The 24,666-nt window shown below is 40.5% G+C and overlaps 1 protein-coding gene and 1 long non-coding RNA gene across 2 annotated transcripts in view; both read right to left on the bottom strand.

Moving 5' to 3' along the window:
* The window catches only part of LOC108891883 (E3 ubiquitin-protein ligase Midline-1), an 81,572-nt gene extending 80,927 nt beyond the window's left edge, over positions 1 to 645 (bottom strand). Inside the window, exon 1 of the mRNA XM_051066045.1 lies at positions 410 to 645. The gene's annotated coding sequence lies outside the window, so the exon portion shown is untranslated. The remainder of the gene's footprint in view (positions 1 to 409) is intronic.
* An 11,460-nt stretch (positions 646 to 12,105) lies between these two features.
* LOC108872951 (uncharacterized) lies at positions 12,106 to 14,187 on the bottom strand. Its single transcript, XR_001959309.1, has 3 exons — positions 13,577 to 14,187; positions 13,098 to 13,185; positions 12,106 to 12,992 (listed from the first exon to the last, which is right to left on the bottom strand). It is a non-coding gene; the product is annotated as an uncharacterized LOC108872951 (long non-coding RNA).
* Positions 14,188 to 24,666: the final 10,479 nt, after the last annotated feature.

Below are 24,666 nucleotides of genomic sequence, written 5' to 3'. Positions count from 1 at the left end.
CCAGCACACTATTTAAATACAGTTAAGCTAAAGACCATGTAGACCTATAATCAAGAATTTTCAATTCACCAAATACAAACAATACAAAGCCAACCAAAAGTCAGTGAACACCACATGCAGAAATTCAAGCTGTAAACTAAAGACAAAGCTGTGCAAAAGCTGCCTGAGACAATGACAGTAGCATACACGTGCATTAAGCTCCCACGCTTGGACCACATGGAGCAATCAAGCCCCCTAAACGCCCCCACCCCACCCCATCCCGTCCCGACCCACTCCACCCCTCCGATGTATGACATCCCATTGTGCATGTGCTATGAGGAAAAGAAGAAAAAAAAAAGGACTCTAAACCTATTGCCTCTAAAGGAATGGTCCCAATGAAAGTGAATTAAGCAACAAAGGAGGCACTTACATTCAAAAGCCTCACATGGTCCTCCGACAGAAAAGAAGAGAAACGTGCAATGATTCCGGTCTGGAAAAAAACAATAGTGAGTAACCTTGAAGAGTGAGAGAGAGAGAGGGAGAGAGATAGAGAGAGAGAAAGTGCAGGAAAAAGAGAGAGAGTGAGAGAGAGAGTGAGTGAGTTAGAGAGATGGAAAAGCAAGGTGAGAGAGAGAGGACGCAGATTCATGCATCCACACACCCAGCGCACACGCAAATCAAAACACTTAGATTCTTTTCTTGCATCTCCCCTCCTCCTCCTCCTCCTGTTCAGCCAACCCCCCCCACACCCCAACCCCCGGTGCCTTCGGGTTTTACTTGTCATGTGTTCAGGCTCAGGCAAGCGTGAAGCGGGCTGAGGAAACCAGCGTTCCAAGTGCTTTGTCCAGCGGTTGGGAAACTCATGCTTCCATTACGTGGAACACTGAGCTCCTTGGCCCCGTTCTGTGTGTTTGATCCAGAGCAGATGGACAGAGAGGCAGGAGACGATATCCAGCATCTTGGCGCGTCTATCACACCTTTCTGGGATCTCATCCTAAAAATAAAAAAATATATTCATATATTCAAATTAGTGTCTCCTGTGGAAAATGCAGATAAATCTCTCTCAAATGCGTGTATCCAGTTTCCAAAATCAGTTGGCTACAGTTGCACATCTCAGTTAAGTCAGTCCCAACAAGGATAATCAAAGTCCCAAGACTTATTCTGAATGCAGACACATACCCACATTACCCCAATTCAATTAAATGGACGGTTCTTGCTGTGCAGCCAGTTGCTGATTACACAAGATATTACGCTCCATGTATTCCTTTTTCTCTCACTTGAAAAGCTGATGCAAACTGTCTCAATTTTTAGTAATGTTTGCAGTTTTTTCCCAGCTTTGAGTTGCTTTTAACTTTCAGCGGTTGTCACCCAAGGGAACAGAGGCACAGAGCAGCAGATGTTTTTATATTCAAACTCAAACTCCACAGTTTAACTTTGAACGCTCTGGGCTGAAACTGGCTCTTTAAAGACTAATAGACTAAGTATTTGATTTGCCAATAGCTGGTATTTAAACTGCATTCTCAGTCCAGAAAATAATACATGATTATTTTATGACAATGAATTTGGTATTGGAATCAGCTTGGAGACTAACATGCGACACTGAATGCTTTTAATGAAACTCTGCTGCTTATAGTTTCAAACTTTCTGCTCTATTTTTACTTGTTCTAACTTCAGAATGCAGTTTATCACAACCATTGGTCTTAATTTTAATGATATGCTACCTTACCAAACCAAACTCACTGTTTGCCAATGGTATCATCACACACTATCGATGAAGAAGGATCTAAATGAGCTAGAATGGGTTTGAGATTGGGTAACTAGCAAGAATAGGTGTACAACCCTGCTAGTAGTTTGAATGTCATTAGGTATTTGGTTATAAAGAAACTGCAAAGATTAACTGATGCGGGCACCAGAGGAAATGTTAAGGGATTACCAAAGTGTATCGTGTGGAGAACATGGACATCTGTATAAAATTTAATACCTACTCATCCAGTAGTTGTACAGGAATTCCACTCCAAACCACAAATGTCATCCTCGTGGTACCTCGTGGTAGTGCAAGCAGGAAAGTCTGGGGAACCTGGTTGCCTGTTGACTCCTGATAAATGACTTTGACCTCTTCCCAGTCGATGCTGTGGCTGATTTTGGTCTGCTGTGCACAGATGTTAATCCTTGCTCCTGTCAATGGTCCTTACCAAATAGTGTGCCCTACAGTTGTTGCACATGATCGCATACAGCAGCGGCTTGATCTTAAGTAAGCAACCACCATGACTGAATATTGACACTGTTGTAAATGTGTTAAATACAGCTCCGATCATAATGAAATGAAGAAATGAAGTCCAGATGTGAACAGATTAGTGTTTTAGTTCCCAATGTCACTTTTTTTGACATGGCTAATAGAGTTAGTAATTGTTAAGATGTGGCGTGTGGGCATGTTGGCTTGATTGGCAGGTGTCTCAGACTGTCACACTCAGCTGAGATGTTTATCCCCCTTCAGCCTCAGCCAGTGTTTGGATTATTTTGGTATCTCCAGCATCTGACAAAGATAGTGAGAAGAGATGAACTGAAATCCAACCTTCAAAACATTTAAATCTCAAACATGTCAAAAACATTTCTCTGCAATCTGTGGCAGAAGCCTTTTTTTGGCTCACTCTGTACCCTCCCTCTGATGTATCTGATGACAAGAGACCTAAGGCTGGGAAATCAGGCTTCAGGTCAGGCTACAGATTTATCCACATGAACCAGGCCAATGGGATGAAACGAAACTCAGCATAAATGCATGAATGAGGATCCTCTCCTTCTGGTTAGCATCATTTTACGGTCATTATACAGCCAGCACAAACGTGTCTAGAGAGGGCAATTCATATGGCTAAGTCATAGAGATTAACCCATTTGCCCATATTCTGCTTAAGCAAAGCAATTTTGCCCCCCCTCGCTGACGGCAGTTAGGATTTGAATGACCTAAGCTGTTCCAACAGCCCTAACAACATGATCAGCGGCTAAGTCGGGCTCCACCAGGGAGCATAAGACCTGCTGAGGCCAGAGATGCCTAGTCATCTGCTTCAGTGCAGGAGAAAGCAGATTAAAGTGAATACTGAATGTGCCGTGCTTTTGAGTGAGGACTATTTCATAAAGATTACAGAGGATGTAGAGCTGATTTTCATGTCTGTATCTTCTCTCCCTCTTGCTCATGGTCACATAGGGAGATAATCTTAAGATGCATTGGCTTGCCAGGAAAGTGGTTGGTTAATCTTACATGCCACCCAGGAGAAGGCCTTTGGTTTTTCATGTGTATTATCTGCGTCAGATTATGAAAGTGCATCTTTTTTTTTTTTTTTTTTTGTATTTTTACTGAAAGGGTAACTCACCAGAATGGCTCTCTTGCCGCACATTGCTTTGATAAGGGCTGCCGTTGTGCGCTCTGAACAATGCTACAAGAGCGTTAGTGATCGTTGGGGGAGGAATAGACAATGTACAGTGCAGCTCCCATGAGACACTCAAAGACATCTCAAAGCTGTATTGCTTTTGTCTTTTTCCAGGTTGCAGCTGTCTCAGTCTCCCCAGAGCTCAAAGATCAGTTCTAATATGTTCCACTCCAACCTCTGGCACTTTTTAATGCTTTCATCCTTTCTTTGCTACAATGGAACATATTATGAAAGACTTGTTGTGTCTTACATTATTTCAACGGAGAGGTGAGTGGGGCTTGTCTTTTTTTTTACCAGTTTACCAACTGTGGCAAGCTGTTGTTAAACTTTTGTCACTTGTCCAGCTCTGGGTGGATTTTGAGGGTTATAATAGGCAATGAAAAATTGACATAGCATTGTTATTTTTACAGTCTGATTCCAGTATTTTCACAGGAGCATTGTTTTGACAAAGGACCATGAATACTTCCACTAAATTCCATGGCAATCCATCCAAAGGTCATTCAGCTATCTCATAATAATGACTGGCTTCACCCAGAGATGAACCTTTGGCACATGCCACCAGCCTCTAATTAACTTGGAAGGAGAATAGAAGGAAACTGCAGTTTAATTACATGATGTTAAGTGACTTCTGGGTACTGAAGTTTTACAGTTCACTAGCCCGCTGCCTAAAGGTACAAGACTGCCCTCTTACAGCAGGAGTTTGCTTTATACCCTCCATAGTACATGAAAGAGGATAATTAATGGGATCAATATGTTCCAAAGTGAGATGTTAGTTTATTTCAGTGCCAGCACCACTGTGCGCATGTATCCCAGCTGCGTACTGTATACAGTTTGAAAGTGAAACAAACAGGTCAAGGCTGCTTTTAAGTGAGCGTCAGCAGCTTTTTCTCTGCTGAATCTCCACAGGCAGGAGGTCAGCTCTGCACCAGAAGGGAGTCACTGACACACATCCACCGTCTGTTGACCTATTTAGCCCATCTGTAAGGCAGAAAAAGGCAAAAAAAAAAGAGAACGTAATTGATATTCAGAGGCCTCGCAGGTCACTGTTGTCAATGTAACAGTACGTCCCAGTTACTGTTTCATATCCAAATTGACTTGAACGTCATAAAAAAAAGTCGTTCACACATCATCACACTAAGTTAGCACGTGAGCTAAATTACGGGTCAAAGGCCAATGACACAGTAAAATAAGAACATACTTTAGCAGCCTGGCAGTGTTATTATTCTGGATTTTAAAGGGAAGAGTTATGATAGCACTGTCTATAATATGTCATTTCTTACAGCAAAACTAAAAAAAAACAGTCTGTGAATATAACAAAAGCATTCGAATATTGCAATAATGCAAGAGGACAGGGGATATGTCCACTTCTCTCTTTCCTGGGGACAAAGAAAACTGCTATTGTTGTATATATTTACAGTAAACAGGGTTACAGTATGCCCTCCCACTGAGTCATTACATAAATATTTCCCATACTCTATCAGCTGAACCAATAACAACAAATATTCTTTTCTATTTGAAGAGCCAGGACATGGCTGACTGGACAGGGCTGCTCAGTTCAAACCGGAGATTGAATATTTGTTGATACATACATTGTGGGGCCCAAAGACAGACACGCTTTATGTAATGTGTTCTAACAAGCTAGGTGGACCGTGATCAACAACTTGAACAAGGCAGTCCCCCTGTTTGCTCACTCTTTCCCACATGGGTTCTCCTTATATAAGTCAGAGAAATCAGCAGGAGTTAATGGGTATGAAAGCTCAGGGATGATGCAAAGCACAGAAGTCGCGATGTCCTCAGGGACTAATCTTAGGAAGTATATATCATAGACAAGTCGAATTTGACTTTATTTAAGTAATTGTGTTGCCTTCAGCCTATAAAACAGCGCACGGGTGACCTATTTGCTCTTGGTAGTGCAGTATGTCTAAGTTTATTGTATTGTGTTGAAGACGCTGCAATTTCAATGACACAGTATTGTCGCTGCTCTCTATCCAAAGCCTCTGCAGTGTTTCCTGGTGTTTTTATCCTAGGCTCCCCTGCTGTGCTTACCTCCTTGGTCTCCATGTGTGTGTGTGTGTGTGGAGGCGTGGCGCATCTCCACACCTGTGGCTCTATACCTGGGGCTCATGGGGCTATCAGGAGCCCAGTATAGGAACCGAGGCGACATTGTTAAAAAGAAGTCAAACGGTGTCAAATACATGAGCAGTTATGTCATTATAAAAGTTTGAAGCTATTAGAGGATATTTCCTTGAAGTTGAATCTTTCTCAGCCTCTTTAGGTTGCGCTGTTAAGGCTATAAAAGGCGAACCAACTTGTCGTGAATCAAAGTTGTCACTGAGCTTTATAATGCAGTTTTCCCACCATTTTTGAACATGATTGAACATTCCCCATTCCACCTAATGGAAATATTCTAGACATGTTTTGTGGTATTTTATACTAATTTCCCCAAAATTCATACATGTGGCCTTTGGTCGCTACTCATGTAGACTACACTAGCTCCATGTTTGTCATCAGTATTGGTTGATCGGGAAGTGTAATTTCCATGTTTTTGTTGTTTATGGATAATTAAATCCAACCCTGGCCCTCTGGGTAGTTACTCGAATTTTCAGGCTTCCGAAGTAACATCATAGAGCAGGTTGTTTGCATTGCTTATTCAAACAGAGGTTGTGTTGTGTTGTGCCCTGACCTCTCTGTGTCTTGGATGTTTTGGCAGTGTTGCTCTCTCCTCATGTTCATTTTTCCTCCCTTCCACCGTAATGCAACACCACAACAGGAACTGGCACTCACACTCTGCCTCTCCATGCCCAGTCTTCTGTGGCTTTTCCACTTGCCATATTACTCAGTATGCATCTGCCTCCTCACTAAGCCTCTGCACCCTTGAGCGATGCCTCTGGGTTTTGGAACATGTGTGTGTGTGTTTGTGTTTGGGGGGGTGGCAAGCATGTCATGACCGCTTACTCTTCGTGCCAACCTCTCCAACTCCCAAGACCCTTGGACTGCCTTTAATTATCCTATATGTGCTGTGCTAACAGGAGGCAGCAAGACTCAGCTGTGAGAGGCAAACATGCGAGCTGACCTGGAAAAAGCATGCCTTTACTCCAAAGGGCCCGGAGGGTTTAAAGGGCACTATACTGTATAGGAGAGTGGCTGGCAGGGCTGAAAGCATTGGCAATATCTCTCCCATCAGCCCCGGCTGTGTTTGTTCACCGTGAACTTCTGTTTTGAAACCAGTGTGGTTAAAAGCGGATGCTGTCCTTCACATATAAGACATTAGCTGTGCTGCAGTTTTGCTGTCTGCAAAGTCTTTTCGTTTCTTTTTGCTAAATCCTGATATTATAGTACTAAGTGAAGGACTCAGAGGACACTTTAAGACCTTCGAGCATCCCCATGGCTCTCATTCTCATTAGAGAAGGGATTGAACGTTCGCAAGGCTCTGCTTTACAGGGTTATTTCCTACTGCTTCCTCCTCCGAGCGTGCGTGGTAATTTAATTAAGTCCACTGACTTTTCTAAAGGGCAACCGCTAGAACCAACACAATTAATAAAATGGGTGACTCCTCTGCTCTTTGTTGCTCTTTGTTCCCCTTTCCTCATTTGAGTGGCTCAGCACAATCCCCTCACGGCCCCTGGCTCGATTTGCATTTAGAAAAGTCAAATCCGGCCCCTCTCCTGTAATTATTCATAAACTTAAAGTACAAAGTAAACAGAACATGAAGAATTCAGCAATTGGAGTTTTGACAAAATTTCTCTTTTCGGGATTTGGGGCAGAACATGGAAGCTACAAAACTTAAGCTTCATAGTTGTTATATTTTTACAATAGAATGCTGTTTTATGTGTTATTTCCTGTGTTTAATTAGCTCCAAAATTTTTAGCTCAATGACAAGTGATAGTGCGAAATGCTGGCGTGTCAGATTGTGGCTTCAACACATCCGCGGTCCTCGGGGAGCCTACTTATCCTTCTCAGATGTCAGTGTTTAACTGATGATGTGGCTTCCAAAATGGCTGCTTCTCTTTGGGATTTCTCTCTAAAAACTGAGCGTTATTAGCAGGCTGGCTCCAGCTCATAGATGGCTCAGGGGTCCCATAGGACAGTTCAAAGTGTAACGAGGTTAATTAGCAAGAACCACGACCTAGACTAAAGAAAAGTCTTACACTGTACATTATGAGCAGTTGTGGGTAATTTATAACTTGTTAATTGAGGACTTTAGACAAAGAGCTATATAAGTCACACATTATACTTTTGTCAATTTAAAGTGGGGTTGAGTGAAATGGGTTTTTCCAGGCCAGTGTTGCTGGCATCCTCAAACTTTACCATGTTAAATTCCCAAATCAAACCCAGATGTGATCAAAATGACGAATCACAAGCCAGTCTTGCTGAAAAATGTGTAGTTTTCATTACAAATACAATAAATATTCAATTAATCTTTAGGTTATCCATCATATCAGACATGAATGATTGCCCTGCAGGCATTTTCTTTACACTGGAACAAAATGTGAAAGCACATTTGGGTTCAATCCATGGCACACAAGGAGAAAATCACAGTGATGTACAAGGCTACACTTCACACTGGCCACACGTGCCTGACATTAAAGGCATAGTAAAGGTCTTATATGGATATTTGCCGACGCTGAACAACTGTCCAACTTGCCTGTTACACCAAAAGACATTGTTTATATCATGTAAAGTTAAATTTAGAGCATGGAAGACAAAAAATAAAAGATGAAAATCTGGAAATTCCATGAAAACGGATTCAGACCAAGACTAATCTGAATGCCAAGCTGTATGGAAATCTGTGGTAATAACAATCACAAGCTTTAAAGAAATCCTGCAAGGACAGTCAGACAGATAAATCAACAAGCGTAAAAAATCTGGGCTGCTCATTTATTCAGCATAATCCAGCCAGAAATCCCTGCCCACATGCCACACACACACACACATACACACACACACACACACACACACACACACACACATACACATTAGGTTGAGTCCATAAGGGTGCTTTGAGGATACACTGGTCATGCAGCCACAAGCAGAAGGTCAGAGTCGAGAGGACAGTTCCCCACGGCGGTAAAGAGAGAGGTTTTAAGGTCAAATACAAAACAAGCACCCACACAGGGAGAAACCAAGTGTGTGAGAGATTGTGTTTGTGGGTGGGTGGGTCGGTGTATGTGTGTGATCAGCTATTAACACATATTCAAATGATTTGATTTGTGGTCTTGCGGCTTTGTCAGCCCCTGCTTCTTCTGCCCGCCCGAGCTTATGCGCCGCACATGTGTGGCACTGTTGACACATGCGAGACATGTTGAGAGCATTATTGGTCTCTCAACCTCACAGTATACCAACATCTGTTTTCCATTGCATGTTTTGAATTATGTATCTCCTCACCTGCTTTTAGCATACAGTCAGACGCACCGATTTACAGACATGCAGTACGTATGGTGCTTGTGTGTATTTCTGTGCATCTGTGTGTGTTTTTTTTAAGGTTGTAGTGCATGGGGAGGTCACTTGTGTAGACGTCATTTGAATTTCAATTCATTATTTAAAATTATAGCTGTGGTTAACCAGCCTTTAGGAAGTGTATTTTAAATCTAAAGGTTAAGTTCAGAAATTCCAGTAAAAAAAAAATAATATTTAACTCATAATCATTATTTTTTTTATTTTATTTACCCCTTTTTAACTTCCTTTAATTGTGATTTATTACACAACAGCACTTCTACATCTTCTGAATTCAGCTGCACTGGACAGTTGAGCATTTGTTTCTGTAGTAAATTGAAAAAAAACCAAAGGTGCTCTGTTATCCCATAGCATAAAATAGCATTTCTATATTTGCTTTATCAGCCTCCTCTCCTAAATTCCCAATTGAGATCATGTTGAGAGCTTTTCAAATGAAAGGGCAAACCACAGCATCCACTTCCCTACATGTATATTTCATGCTCTCTGATTCTTGTACTGTATTTCTACATCTGTATAAGTCTATATTTTTACTTCTTACCAAGCAGGTCCCCCTGAACAATGCAGCCTTTGGCTCTTAGGAAGCATTAAGGTCTGTCAGATGAATCGGAAAACTCACGCTTCGAGGGGGGAATGAAAGGCTCTCAAAAGCCACATGAAATCTTAAACACTTTTTCAGCACTTTTTTTTCCCCTTTTCCTTTTCATTTGGTGCCGAACAAACTTAAAGGTTTCACTCAGTGGGTGTTTGACTTGTTTTCTGATCGGGTGAGAAATGTCGACTGTCAACAAGAAGCAACCAGAACGTGTGAATTGAGAAAGTGAATGTTTGTCGTCTTTTTTTTTTGTTGTTGAGGCTGGATGGAGCTTGGTCTTGTTTTTGTCACTGAGAAAGTGTGAAACTAGCAAATGTGTTCAGTTTCGTGAATAAGTCAGAGATTGTAGTGCACTCAGTCACTTTGATGCCTTAAAGAAATATGACGTGAAGTTTTTTTTTTCCTTTTAAAAGGGACTTCAGGTATATTGAGGGGTTATGTCTACTGATGTACCAGCCTTGAACTTAGAGATAAAAATCCCATTTCACTGTCATATTATTGTCTACTTAAATTTTCTGCCTAACTTCACTCCTGTACTTAAATATATAACTTTGGGTTGGTTGGGTCTTCCCTACTTTATTTCCACTCAGCAGACATAGAGCAAATTTATGAGGTGGTAGTTAATTCTCTTTAGTTCTGATCGTGCTGTTTCAGCATTGCTCATTGCATTTCGGTTCCTCAGAGCTTGCTAAAACAGAAAACCACAACAGTAAGCTAAAAGAGACTAAAAAGCTCTTTAAAGCTTGAAGGAATTAGAAAATTAGAAGTAGTTGGATGATAATTCTCTGTTTATCCATCACTGTAAGTGACACCTTTCAGATTACACACGATCATCTGTTCCATCGTTGATATAAATATACAGATTAGAGCAGCTTTAAAGTTCCAACACAGTTAACTACTTCCACTTATACTTAGTACTCAGCTGCAAATTAAACTGGACTTAAGAGATGTACAGTGACACTTTAAAGGAAAAGGAAATGCTGCAAACACACTTTTCATAAACTCAAGATTCACACCATCAGCTTGTAACAGTTGAATTCTAAATCTCTTGAAACACCTAAAAATATCTTTGGTCGACAGGTCATTCAAAGGGCAATTTATGCAAACCTGTCCTAAAATTAGTTCCTCTGCAAAGTTTGCTGAAAATCCTCTTGCAAGTGCTGATTTAATGAGCTTACATCTTGCACTGTTGCCCTCGATATGGAAATATCTGACAGATTGTGCACCCTGAACACATTGCAGTTACTCCAGGCATGAAAATTGTGCGCTGCAGCACGATACACTGCCTCCACTGCTCATGAGGATGATACACACATACAAGGGCGTGTTTGCATGTGTATATGCCACAGGACAGAGGTGAGCAGATGCAGCCTGTTTTTAAAGTAAATGCACAACTGAAGTAAATGTGGATTTGATGTTCAGATCTGTTTGTAAGGAGGAAAAACATCTGTTCCTTACAACAAACCAGCAAAATATCAGGATCCTCTGCTTCTCTGAAGCGTATGCACAGAGGATGTCAAGCAAAGTTTTTTTTTCTAAAACACTTTTGTGGAAACAAATATCTGAAACATGAAGAAAAAAATAAAACAAATGATAGAACAACTGAAAGGTCAAATACTTCAGTGAAGTCCTCCCTCAGTGATCAGACCAGGTTTTTACGCTTGTGGGGACTTAATCCTTTTTTTGGGAGTGATCCTAATATGGGATTGAGATCTTTGGTTCTTTGGGCAAGACTGGAACACACACACACACCTTAGTCACTTTTTCCACTGTATTTCCAGGAGCCTGTGGCTATCTTAAGCAGTTTTCTGGCAAGTCTGAAGCCAAACAATCTTCATGTGCTCCAACTTTCCAGTAGTGATCTTCTGTCTACAGATGAAGAGTCTTAAAGATGACGGGAATATCACTAAGTTTCAGTTGCCATTTTTTGGCAACACTCTGTCTTATTACTGTATCTCTACAGCTCATAGATCCAGAAAGTTAGCAGAGTGGCATGACCAGCATAAAAGTGAAATTGCTTTGCATTTTGATACATAGCTGACCTTTACATGACTGGAGCAGAGTTTGCCTGTCTGATACAATGATTCACACAATGGCAAGTGGATAAAATTTATCTTTAGTCATGCTGGTGGCACAGCCGGCTCCAGGGATGGCAACACAGGATGGATAAATGGATTCCAATTCAATTTTGCACATCCCAAAAACTTATCCCTTCTCTTTCCATCAGAAATTTAATTAGTCTGGTATTTTAGTTTGTGGCTATAAATAGTCTCAGAGGGTGAAAAAGGAAAAACATTATTCCTTTTTATCACCAGAACCTTAGTCTTGTCACTGTTCGCATGCAGGTGTTAGCATTTAGCATGTAGCTTGAAGCCACGCTCACAGCGCTGCCAGCATGGCTGCAAATGCTTCTTGTTTCCTCGAGGCTTTACAAATTGTGTTTGTAGCAAAACTGCTACAATGCATTCAGTACTAACACTTAATTTTGGTCTAGTCTGTTGTATCAGAGCTCAGAATAAGCAGCAAAATATGTAATCTGTGTCTGTAATGTTACTTCAATAGTCAGCTTCATGAAGCTGTAATTCACTGAAATTCTATCCAAGGTGGGTTTTTTCAGCATGTATAATTTATAATCACAGAAAAAAAAAAGAAAAAGAAATTTGCATGAAATTGCACAATCTGTGGGAGTCCACAAAGACAGTTTACTTTAAACAGATACAGAATGACACAGCAAACTGAGGTCTTGGGAAAAAGCATGTTGGACTGAAATTGATGGCAGATGTAGCTTGAATTGGGTGGATTCACTCTCTAGAACTCCGACTATAATGATCACTTTGGATTTCCATCAACAATTGACAGAACGAATGTTTGACATATTCAAAGCTACAGCATCGTGTGATCGTGGTCATGGTGAAAACAATAAGACAGTTGCTCTCTGTCAGGGAAATGGAAAGGACTGGATGCTGATGCAGTCATTTCTGACTCGGTGAAAGACCGCAGATGTGGACCGACACACCCTGCTCAAACCACACACTGGATATTTCCACTCACTGAGGACATGAAGAATTTTTACTGGACTACTTCAGGCAAAACAAAAAAAGTAGCAGAGTATGATTTTATTTAACACTGATTTTACAAATTTAGCTTTGATGCATAAGGGGAATAAATAATGCAGCAGTGTTCTAGTAATGCTCTTAAGGTATTACAAGCTGGGTTTTTCTGAAAGCAACTTGGTGCAAAGAGAAGATATCTCTACAGAATGTACCTTTAGCAAATTGTGTTGCTACAGCAGGACAACTTATTTAAATCGACTCTTCCTTCCTGTCATTCATCGTCCAGGGATAAAATGTCCTCTGGAATGGTAAAGAAATGTATTTTTTTTAAAAACCTGTGTGACTGTGAACACCAGGTCATCCTCCATCAGCCTTGAACACACCTTTTTAATTCCTTTTTGGCTGCAAAATTCAGGTATGTTTGCAGTCAACACTTTATCTAGCAGGTGCTTTTGAGATCTGCTATTCAAGGCCAGACAGATTTTATTGAAGCTGTAAAAGAGAATACAAGAAGAGGTGTGAGGTTAGATTCATGAAAAAAAAAAGGTTAGATCAAGCCACAGGTCATATTTGATGATGACTTTAAAGTCCTTTTACCTGAATTTCCAGCAGATATATTCTGTCTCTGTGCTGTTGAAATGCAGAAACCCTCTGCTCCTTCTGCTCACTCCAGCTACAGTGTTGTCTAAGTGATAAAAACCGAGCTGTCCACATAAATTGTCATTTTAATGTCGCTGCGCATAGGATTTTAATGTCAAGACATTAATTCTGAGACATTTGTTAAATTGCTATAAAGGGAAAAACAACTTTGCCCTAAAAGATCAGCAGCTATTAGTCTTCCAGCTGAAATTGTCTGGGTTCATTTATTGCTGAAGGAAGATTGTTATTTTACTATAAAGATGATAAACAACTGGATTTCAGTTGCTCTGCTCAAATAGTAAGCAGTAAAGTTTGACCGGGGGGTGGCCCCAGAGAAGACTGCATGTTTTGACCGAAATCACATGGGTTTTATCCTCTGTACAGTGGCCAGTTTAGGTGATCTATGACTCATCTCTGCATTGTCAGACCTCACGTACCTTTGTTAGCCTCGACCTTTCGATTGTGACGGGATCCAAACTTTGGTTTCTTGCTAGGGAGCAGCCAAGACCTCCTGCACTGGCACTACATGTTTTCATTGTATGGAAAGCGTGCTCTGTAGATTTATTCAATAATCGTGACCTTTTTGTGGCATCAGTTGCGAAGTCAAAGGATCACCTAGGTGTTCTGGGTTCATCCTCATGTTCTGGGAAAATGCAACAAACATGCATGGCATTTGCATCCAGCCGCAGTACTTATATTGTATTTCAGCATGAACCAAAGTGCTAGACAGACTAACCGACTTTGCTGCCTCTGTAGCAACACCACTATCATGGCTAAAAATAACATAGCAAAGGATCATATAAGAGATCATATCCCAGAGGGGAAAACCCCGTATCAAGTTAGATGTACCATAACCTAAAAACTGTACAGTAGAATACAAGCTCCTGTGGCTTCCATGCCTTATATTTTACCAATTCATGAGGGATCCTTTTCTCCTTTCCAGTGAAAAAGTGATGAGGGATACTTGAAAAAAGGAAAATTAAAAGGAAAAGTCAGGCTGGAAAACACAGAGAGAAGATGGAAAAAGTAGAGCACAGGCGACACATAGCTCAGCAATGAAACATTAATATGCCCACTGTTTATGGCATAGGCATCTCTGCAGTTTTCTGTCAGACTCATTTCCTGTTGTAAAAAAAATGGAACCATGCTTATGCTACATTGTATGTATGAATCAGTTAAACACATTCTCACAAAGCCAAATTTTTACTGCAGGCATGTACATTTTTGTACCGTTTCCTCAGGCTTCATAAACACAAGGTGGGCTGGCTGTGGGACAATGAAAATGTCAGTAAGTTTCCCCTCCAAAGAAAAGCAAAAGCAGACCCCCCCCCTCCCCGGAAACCAGCAAGTGAATTCAGCACCCGTGTGCTGGAATGTTAAATGTTTTGCGGCGCTTGATTTTTCTGATATGCTGGGCACAGAGAGTGGGAGGAATTGGCAGGAGTGGATGAGGATGTCATGGAGGAGGATGGTACTGAGCAGAAATAGAAGGCATACAGCGAAGATAAGCACACGCCATACGGTTATTTGATGGGTACAGCTAACTTGGCTTTGTTATCAGCCTCTCTTTATGGTTGTTAGCATTATGAAAGAACTACTTCTGAACATTTCAAAGTCTGATAACAGCAGAATATGTCAGCATTTTGGTCATTGTAGACTACGAAAATTAAGGGGAAGGAGCAAGAGAGGAGAAGCAGGGGAACATGAACAATATGCTACATTTTCCTCAAGAAATAACCTCAAACTAAAAAAGCAAATGTCTTTTGGGGTCTGTAGAGAGCCTGACCAGGATATTTAAAAGCATCCAAAAAGAAGAGAACAGGCTCTGGAGGAGGAGTGAAGAGGTGTAGAGGAACAGAGTAGCACCATGCTAAAAGAGGAGCAGAAGTGACAGCCAGGTTCTCATATCCTATAATTATAGCTGTGCCATCGCTTCTCCTCTCTTCACCTCCTGTTCCGTCAGCCCTCCTTTTTAACCCCCAACCTCTCACTTCCTCAGTCGCCTCCTCACACGTCCTCCCCTGCCTCCTGCTCTCTCTTGCCCTGTCATCTGTCATTTCCATACCACTCTTTCTTTCGCCGTGCCTCGCTCCTCCTGGAGAGATCTGATCTGGGCCACTTTTGTGCTCACGCATGGGAAAGGCTCGCCTGTTAGCTCGCCCAGCAGGGGAAGTCCATATCTGGGCTGCAAGAGGACCGCTGTTTTGTCACACATAACTGCTCTGGCAAGGCAAACATCGAAATAAATTCAGGATGAGAGGGCGGTTAACTTAGAGATAGCTTCATTTAGTTTTGTAGTTTAAAGGTGCTATGTGTCCAATACAAATACTGTTGCTACCCTGGCTGGCTAGGGGAAGGGGAAATAACAAACAACCAGGTGGAAAAGGCTGAAAGCAAAATGATGTACATTTATAAAGAACAAAAAGACTGTAATATCAAGGGCCCAGTGGGTGCTACTCAACTCAAAGTATTAAATAATACAGCTAGATAAAAAGAGGACTCCAACTCAGCTAGTCTACTCATCAGTGATCAAACAAAGGCAGATGCACAAAAACTCTTTATCAACCTAACAAAAAGTACAGCTAGAGTTGCAGGTCTAATCTAAATGTGTTTATACAACAAAACCTAGCAAAGTGTGAGAATGACTACAGCCTGGCCCAGTTCTCCAGCAAATAAAATAAAATAATTTAATTAAGTGATAAATCACTAAGGTGATTTCAGATACACAGATGTACAGGCAAGTGACTGTCAAAAGTTTAACCAGTACAAGAAGAAGCAAAAGCCGGCTAGCAGTTAGCAACCAACCGCTAAACCAACAGCCACAGAGTCACAGCTGTAATGACTGGCCGCTTGACATAAATTTTAAACCGGTGATGAAATTGCTGTGTGGTGCGGGGGGAGGGACACCAGTCCAATCCTGTGCAGAGGCAGTCGACGGAGAAGCAGCAGAGGGGGGCGGGCCATCAGTGGATCAGACCAATCCTGGACAGGGGCCTGCACATCGCACTTTTACATAATTTTATATTATTAAAGTAATAGTATACATATATAGTATTATATAACCAGCCATTATTGTTATAATACAGTAAGGACAATACATTTGACACTATAAAATATCCTCTGGATTCAATTACAATGTCATTTTACCAGTATTTTTCAGTTTTTACTTCCTTGTATTCTCTAGCAACCCTCCAAGTACTCATATGCACATACTTCTGTACTCTCTGCTGCCAGTTTATTAGGCAAACTGAGCTAAAACTAATGCAGTCTAAAAAAGCTGATGTTTCAAAGGTCAAGATGGAACCTAAGCTCAACATCATGGTTATTTTGAAAACACACAATATTCCCACCTCAAATATTTGCCCCATGTGCTGTAGGAATGTTTTCTTGTATCTGCCCCCTTATTCAATGCACAACTATTTTGCCAAGTTCTGAAAACCAGTCTTCAAATAAAGGGCCCTCTTGTGATTTGGCTGTTTCTCTAGCATAATATCCAATCTGATGCAGCAGTCTGGGCCACCTCCTTAGAGTCCTCAAGTACGTGCAACTTGAGGCTGAAACCAAACTAACTTAGATAAAGTCATGAATCCGCTGCCAGTAATTGTTAAGTGTTGGGTACTTTCACTTTATATGTATGAAAGTGCCTAAAACTGAATAAATATTACATTTTTCTGTAACAGTTTTTCAATCAATTATACATTTATATGACCCATATTATTATTAGGAAAGATGTTCAGTAGCTGTTCATCAGCAAATGGATTTCCCACTTGTTAGTTTAGGTGATTGCTAGACTCAACATCAGCTCTGTCAGCATACTTTTCACCTTTATTTTGTGCCATTAGCAATTCCATTAAATGCAGCAAAGTCTGACCAAGGCTGAATGATAAGTATCAAATTTGTTCCATCTGTAACAAATTCTATTTCAAATGTCTCAGTCCATGTAGTGTTGAGCAACCTTTGGCAAAAAATGTGGCAAAAATCAGACCTGAAGCTTGCTCATGTGACCTGAGGAGTGTCTTTTATCTTCCTGGGCATCCTCAGTTCATCCAGAAAAGCAAAGGAAAAACCAAGGAAACTCTCCATTCACATCCTAGAAGTCAGGCAACATCTACACAACAACTTTTAAGTGGTGAATCAATATTTCACAAAGTCTCCTGTGCTGTGCCTGGGGGCCACGGAGGGCCTTCACCAAACAATAGGATCCTGACCTGCATTATTCATCCCTCACTCGTTCACTCCTCTCTGACTCAGACACAGAGCACACAGGGGAATCAACTTTCCCAAACTAAACTTCAGATAAGAAAACCTTTCAAAACATCTGCCTCTCCATCCTTGAGTCTCTGTGGTATTTTGAGTCACTTCATACCATCCCTAATAATGTTAACCACCATGAATAATGCAGTTGCTGATTCATATCGCACAGTTGGGTCATGCCAGAAATCCCTCAGTTTGACCAAATGTCAATGAGCAAAGCAAACAAAAATTTATTGGGAATTTTTACGATCTTTCAGTGATTTCAGTGATTTTACTACCAGATGGTGAAAAAAAAACAATCACCACATGAACCGAAGTTACATCATAATTGTATCAGAACTGCATAAAATCATCCATCTAATAGACACAGATCTATATTTAGAAGTGCTCCAATCACCATTAAATCTAACTTTGGGAACCCAATAAGCGTAACACAGTTATTACAAAATGGCTCAAATACTGGCAGCAGATTTTTAATGAACTTGACATTCAATGCTTCATGGCTTTTAGTAGGTTTCCCTTAATGTCTTTTCATAACGTGTAATTAGGCACGGACTTTAAATAATGTGTGCGTGCAAAGGTTCCTAACAGAGGAGATGAGGATCACTCAGCCTCAATCAGTGTATTATCTCCGCACCAGACCATTACTGAGGCTGGCTACATAATAGTCCCTGAATTAGATGTGGATCTGATTGCACATTGATTATAAGTGAATGAGGGCAGTGGATGTCAATCACAACATCTAACATGACTTTAAAGAGCATAGAGAGAGACACAGAGAGAATTTTGTAAATGGACAAATGTGTCAGGGTGAGTTTTATCCCTAAAATCTGTCACTAAACTTAATCTTACAATGCTACTTGTAAAAGTGAGGCCGAGGCAGAATTATAATGTCACTTCTCACTGAAGGCCTCGAACTGAAATTGGTTCAGTCAAAGATAGAAATGCAAGAACGGCCTAATATACACCCTCACACCTTGTGAGTGTTGAGGTCTTTCCACTGATCACCTTTTTCTGAAATAGCACCTTAAATATGTCAAGTTCATTTCCAATGGTATGAAGGTGAAAGAACCATTCACAGTATATGCACTGAATTACTTTAGGTGATTACAGAACTATAATATGACATCAAGAATTTTGGACAGTGAGTTCTGGTTATTGCAATAAAGGGTCTAATGAATGCATTATGGGATATGTATAATACAGTGTTTTTGAAAGAAACTACTTTAAGACTTTACTTAAACATGAATATTCAGGTCTTGTTACATTACTTGCAGTTTCTTAAGAGATTACAACACATTACTACACAGATAGAATTATATAATTTCAGAAATGTAACCTACTATGGCAAGAGCAACACTCATAGAAACTCACTCCATAGCTGGTTAATATTGCCTCGGGCTATGAAGAAGTAGGACTCACGAGAAATCAAACTTCTTCCAGTGCCAAACAACCAAAGGGAAGGGAAGCTATGATACTGCTACAGCAACATGGCACCAGTCCCTGCTTCCTCTCTTTATGACTGCGTCCAGCTTTAAAAGCCAGCAGGTGAACGAGAGGTGAAGTGACCTCAGCGGCGCTCTGTTTGGACGGCCGTATCACATGCAAGCCAAATGGTCAGCTATGATGATGTGCCAGAGACTAACTATAGACAGGATCTTCTCACTGTCACAGCTCTGCACACACCACAGCACTGAGGAGGATTCAACAAAAATCACCTGGCAACCTCACTTAGAAGCTCATCTGTTAAAAGCACACTTGGATATTTTAGTTCAGCAGGATTTTCAAAAGGTCTTTTTTTGGAGATTGTACACTCAAAAATATGCCTGACAAATAAACATTTCCTCAGCAGTAAAAGAAAAGTAGGAATAGATGAGATCACACGTACACACCTCAATGCATTTATTTGGTCACACTATAAATAGCATCACTGCAAGGAGTGTCAGTTTTGCTAACATCAACATACAGCAGCATAATGTTGTATCTTGTTGCCTTCAAGGGCTGTAGGGAATTTGTGACAGCACACAGGGATTTTTGAGCTAGAAATTCTTACAAACATGAACATTGCAGCTGGAGCTGTAATCCTTTAATAGTAAAATGCAAGACTTATAAATGAAGATGCTACACCACTACACATGTAAAGTGTGCTGACTAAGCTGAGTAATTTAACAGCCCTGAAATTGAACTCTTCATCTGCAATTTATAATTCAAATGTTTTACTCAGCTGCAATAATTTATTCAAGTAAATTTATGAATGACTAACAAAGATCTTTCATTTCTCTCCCCCCACACACATACCTACAGTATGAATCACCAGGCACATGGATTTACAGGATATGGAGTGAAATTACAGTCTTCAAAGACAGCAGAGTTTCATTATGATGTCCTTCACATCTGGCGTAAAGTGCTCTCTGCATATGTCCTTATGCTCTGTATCCAAGTAGCACACACACATCTGAAGGCCGATATAAGTATGTACCAGATGAAAGTTTCAGTTTATTTAAGATAATGTAGTCAAACTATCATTTTTGAGTGTGTTTTATAACTTACTGATTCAACTTTTTATTTGTAAGAAGAAGAATACTTCTGTAAATACTTTGATAGTCTGACTTTGATTATAATTTCTATGCCATAACCATTTTTCTGCTCATGGAAAATATTCAGTTTTGACTTGTTTTTTCAACTCATTTCTACTCACATGCAGCATTTGCTATTGCAATCATTCTCTCTGCGCGCGGGGCTGTTGCTTGCCAGCTCAGAAAACAATGAAGCATGACTTTGTTAGCAATCCAGTTGACTGGAAATAACAAACTGACTGCGGCAATTTATCTGTCAGGCTTCTCCTATACAACTGGGCCACGCGGTCAATGGATTGGCCCATTACTTTCTATAAGCATTAGCTGCTGAGAAGGGCTGCATGTTGATATGTGTGGGTGAACATGTGTATAGCATGCCGTGTATTGCCAGTCCTGTGGGCAGATCAGTATAGACCATGTCATGGTTGGCTGGATAGTGCCCTCCAGTCATGTGGTTACAGTAGTCACACTTATCTCTTTACAGTAGCTTTTCTACAGTTACATGTGTGAAGTTAAGTCATGGTGCATTTTGAACTGTCTGTTTTTATTTCCCATCATTTTTCAAGTAGTGACATGGTTTGTTGAGCCACGCTGTTGCACTGGGTGACATGTTCCGTCATAACCACAAACAGGGGCACTATAGTTTGTTTTGAGTTCACATGTACATCATCCTGGTGTATCATCATCCTGTGCATTCATCCACAGCTGAAAATAGTCCTCAACAAAACTCACTGTTTACTCCTGTTTGAGTAACATTTACTAAAAACTACATTGCCTAGTTGCTTTGAGAAATCAGTAAGCCTTTTAAAAAGAATGCAACTATATATTTGTGACCTACTTGTGAAGTATTAGGAGCTGAATGCCTCAGACAGCATAGAGACATAAAAGTACTGCAAGGCTAACACATTATTGATTTTTGTTTTTGTTGTTGTTCAGAATATTTCAGAATATTAGCAATTTTATCATTTAACAGTGTGACAGGAAATTCTTGAACATTTTTGTAACTGTCTGTTCTGAACTACAGCACTTACTTGAACAAAAAAAGGGGCATAGTTTTCAGCAGTCGTCTATCGCTAAGAGCATTTTCATGCTGATCCAGGTATTTGGAACTTTTCTTTTTTGATTTGTGCAGGCTTAGTGGAGGTATGTGAAGTTTTAAGGTGAAATATGATTGGAAAATGGATTTAAAATCCTAGTCATCGATCTGTGCATGAGAGAGAATGTACTGTAGTTGGGCGTAGAGAATGAATATATGATGATGTTTGTGTTTGATTTTCTCAGGCAGTGATGTGATTTATCCAACAATGAATTACAGATGGGTTAATTCAGGTCAGAATCTCTGCTAAATTTCTATCTTCAGGCCAGTTTTTGTACCGAAAGAGGCAACACATGAGAATGAACCAACTGTGCCTGCTAATGAGGACCTTGTGGGTACGAATTCCTTTCAGGATCTGTTTGTGGCCATGTGTTTCTGCATGTGTAGGCAAAAGATAAAGTATTGCACTGCTCAAATTGTTGTGCTCATAAAACATGCACTACCTCACATGCCCCTTTCGAAAAGTGATACAACAAACTGAAATCCACATTTTGTTTACTGCCATGCATGAATTCTTAACTCCCTCCAGGAGTGGGGTTGAACTCTCACACTGGCAATTACAAGTGTCTCTGTGTGGATGAGTTCATGCATACCTACAGTATTTGTGCATGTGTATTTTTCTGGCAAATTGTCTTTTAGCTTGGCCAACTGGAGAACGTTACTCCGGGCCAAGTCATTAGCCACCGAAATAAAGCAGCTTTGTTTTGTTGTCATGGTCCACAAAATTCTATTTAAAATCAGGCTCCCTTCCAGTAACCCACCAAAAAGACAAAAGAAAATAGAAGAAGCGCACTCAGAGGTACAGTATCTGAGACAAACTGCCTCTGCGCCTTCACTGATCACAATTAATCAGAATCTCCTCGAGCGGAACATGACATACTCATTTCAAACACCACAGTATACAGTAAAAGCTTTAATTGCCGTTGTGAGGGATGGACCTTGGAATGAGAGTGCATTTCCTTGGATAAATAGCAGAAGAGCTAAGTGGAAAGAGGTAGCTGATAAAAAGGGAAGAAAAATGCAACTAATAAAAGGTTCCTCAGGTTGTTCTTGTTGATCAAGAAGTGCGTGTATCTGATTGGGGGACACAAGAAAAGATTGTAATTACTTTCCAGAGTTGCCAGACTTTGCCAGAGTAGATCAGAACTCTCAATTAGCTGCTGGTAAGAGAATGGTTAAATTGACTCTATTCTTATTATTCCAGAGTCCATTAAGAGAAATGAGAGAAAGTAAGTTAGAGACAGTGTGTAGTTCCCACTACACACTGTCTCTATTTCAATTATTAGCTCACTCCCATTGTCAGTCGCATACTCTCAGTCTCTGTCCCCTCACACACTGAGGTAGACACCCAAATGCTCATCTATTACCTTTTCCAATATGTCTAATGGTCTGCTAGCAGTTAATTTCACTTCTCTGGAGGTCCACAAGGTGATTTAATATGCTATCAGGCAGGACTGAGGAGAACTGAAACCAAAAACCATGAAATCTTTTTAATCTCTTTTTTTTTTTTTTTTTACTTTTCCCTTCTCTCTCCATCACAAAACCATTAAACAATTGGCCTCACCGTTTTTCCTCTTCTTTTTCGTCTTTTTTTTTAGCATAGACCTGTCTTCATTTGTCACCTTCAGAAACTAATTTTGTTCATCATCAATTGCACTTTGGGAGATATACAGTGAAGGAGGAGAAAAATTGGTTCAATTGCCTTTAAGAGATACAGTATCTCAAACTTGTACACGCTTACAAAAAGCTATTCAAGGCTCTTGGCTGACCTCTAGTGGCGTAATCAGGACATTACATTACATACAACACCCCACTCTTTGTGCTGTGTAGTTCCAGATCATTTTTTCCAGTGTTGCAGACAAATTTAATTACGAACAGCTGCTCAAGGAATGAAAAAGATACTCCGTTAAGATGCCGAAAATTAAGAAAACACAGATATTAATTGGGTTAATAGCATATTAGGCAACTGTGGGGCAACAAAACAGTTACAGGAGGCCTTGGATTGCTATTTCTGGTGTTCCCCCTGCAGGAATGTGACATCATTTATCCATGAAAAGGATTATTATTTGGTGTTTTTGAGACAGCCATGGGAAATGCCACCCCAGGCACAGCTACATAATTTCCCATGAATGCTGAGCTGGCTTCAGATCTGCTGACTTATGGTCATATTTGCATCAGCTTCACGCTTAAGGCAGTAAGTGGTCAAGTGAATAGAGGTGTTTCCATCCCGGAGGACACATGAATACCAGAGTAACTTATTAGCCTGCACCTTTCCTATTAAGGGGTTAATAGAACAGTCAGACATCTCCTCCATGGGAAATAACCTCCCAGACTTGTTGACTCGCTTTGGCCTGAGCCCTGCATATACTTTCCTGCCTTTTCGGGAGATGACTCATCTGACCATCTGACATTTTTCCATTGCTCACTAGATGGCTGCCTCTATTCTTTGCACCACTTCACTCACAGGCGTGTATATTTCAGGTGTAATAAGGGGTTTACGCACTATAGCCCAACTACTGTACCTTGGTCTGTCAGGTTTTTGAAGGAGAGACTGTGAAAGTGCCTGCTCATGCCACACTTGACATTTACAGTCGAGTGACTCAGAGTTGCTTTTTTTTGTGTGTGTGCATTCGTCCCTGCATCTAAAGCCAGAAGCACAGCTGTCAGGGTAAAGGGGTGAGGATGACATCTTTCTGGCTCTTGCCGCTTTAGTCGCTGTTCTGCTGTCTGGTTGAGGAGCCGTCATGGCTGATTTTTACCTTCTATCTCCTACCTCCTCCTAACTATCAGCCATCCCTATATGTTGCTTTGATCTCACCTTGAAGCCTAAAGGCATACATACAGAAACTTTATGGCCTCTCTTTTCCAAGTGCAACTCAACACTTTTCAACGCTGTGTAGCTATTTCAAATATAAAAGTTTTTGTTTCCCCTCAATTCTGGGATAGGAAATAGAATTTTCCCTGCAGAACATTTTTAATTTTTCAAAATGAAAAATGGCTCTTCATCACATAATGAAAAACACTGTGAAAAGTAATGTTCAATTTATCTTTCATGAAAGCAAAACCTGATTAGTTAGTGTACTCTGTGTGAGTCAGGGAGTAGAGATCTGTGAATCCTTGAGTGGACCACTAAAGGGGAAAAATTACACAGCGGAAACCGCACCACCACACAAACAGCCACCCACCAGGAAAAAAAACATCCCAGCTGTTTGGAGGGTGTTTGCACTGCTGGCAGACACACCCAGGACATGTGGTAATTTGGGGCTCTGTGGGGACCTTAAAAAAGTAACTAATGTGTGATCTGACTCAAAAAGCAATGGTGTTATGTGGCCTTAGAGAAAATATAAACATCAGGCTGCAGTCTACAGTGCCATACTATTACATAATATTCCATTATAACATATTTTACTCCAGCACTGTGTGACATAATGAATATAGCACTCTGCATATTATTAATGTGCATATAGTACTATGAAATAATGCACTGCAATGTACAAATAAGTAATTATTATATTAAGAAATACTCTATTTGTAATTTTTTAGTGTAGCATCATAAATATTATAGTGTAGTATCATGAAGCACTGACTCGAACAGCAGGTG

Source organism: Lates calcarifer, linkage group LG7_2, assembly GCF_001640805.2.
Source record: "Lates calcarifer isolate ASB-BC8 linkage group LG7_2, TLL_Latcal_v3, whole genome shotgun sequence".
NCBI lineage: Eukaryota > Metazoa > Chordata > Actinopteri > Centropomidae > Lates > Lates calcarifer.
The sequence above is the reverse complement of the archived record's forward strand: the minus strand, read 5'-3'. Positions and strand labels throughout refer to the sequence as shown.